Source organism: Mus pahari, chromosome 12 (assembly GCF_900095145.1).
Source record: "Mus pahari chromosome 12, PAHARI_EIJ_v1.1, whole genome shotgun sequence".
NCBI classification, from domain to species: Eukaryota; Metazoa; Chordata; class Mammalia; order Rodentia; family Muridae; genus Mus; species Mus pahari.
In genome coordinates this window covers 77,448,768-77,449,911 of record NC_034601.1, presented here as the reverse complement: position 1 = coordinate 77,449,911, position 1,144 = coordinate 77,448,768, and positions in this window count along the sequence as shown.

Below are 1,144 nucleotides of genomic sequence, written 5' to 3'. Positions count from 1 at the left end.
CATCAAAATTCCAACTCAATTCTTCACTGAATTAGAAAGAGCAATTTGCAAATAAATCTGGAATAATGAAAAACCTAGGATAGCAAAAACTATTCTCAACAATAAAAGAACCTCTGGGGGAATCACCATGCCTGACCTCAAGCTGTACTGCAGAGCAATTGTGATAAAAACTGCATGGTACTGGTAGAGTAACAGACAGGTAGATCAATGGAACAGAATTGAAGATCCAGAAATGAACCCACACACCTATAGTTACCTGATCTTTGACACAGGAGCTAAAATTATTCATTGGAAAAAAGACAACATTTTCAACAAATGGTGCTGGCACAACTGGCTATTAGCATGCAGAAGAATGAGAATCTATCCATTCTTATCTCCTTGTACAAAGCTCAAGTCTAAGTGGATCAAAGAAATCCACATAAAACCAGAGACACTGAAATATATAGAGGAGAAAGTGGGGAAAAGCCTTGAAGGATTGGGCACAGGGGAAAAATTCCTTAACAGAAGAGCAATGGCCTGTGCTATAAGATCAAGAATCAACAAATGGGACCTCATAAAATTGCAAAGCTTCTGTAAGGCAAAAGATACTGTCAATAAGAAAAAGAAGCCAACAACAGATTGGGAAAGAATTTTTACCAATTCTAAATCTGATAGGGGACTAATATCCAATATATACAAAGAGCTCAAAAAGCTGAACTCNAAAAATTCAAATAACCCCATTAAAAAATGGGGTACAGAGCTAAGCAAAGAATTCTCAACTGAGGGGTACCGAAGGGCTGAGAAGCACTTGAAAAAATGTTCAACATCCTTAATNATCAGGGAAATGCAAATCAAAACAACCCTGAGATTTCACCTCACACCAGTCAGAGTGGCTAAGATCAAAATTCAGGGGACAGCAGGTCCTGGCGAGGATGTGGAGAAAGAGGAACACTCCTCCATTGCTGGTGGGATTACAAGATTATACAACCACTCTGAATATCAGTCTGGCAGTTCCTCAGAAAACTGGACATAGTACTCCCGGAAGATCCAGTAATACCTCTTCTAGGTGTATACCCAGAAGATGTTCCAACTGGTAATAAGGACACATGCTCCACTGTGTTCATAGCTGCCCTATTTATAAGAGCCAGAAGCTGGAAAGAACCCA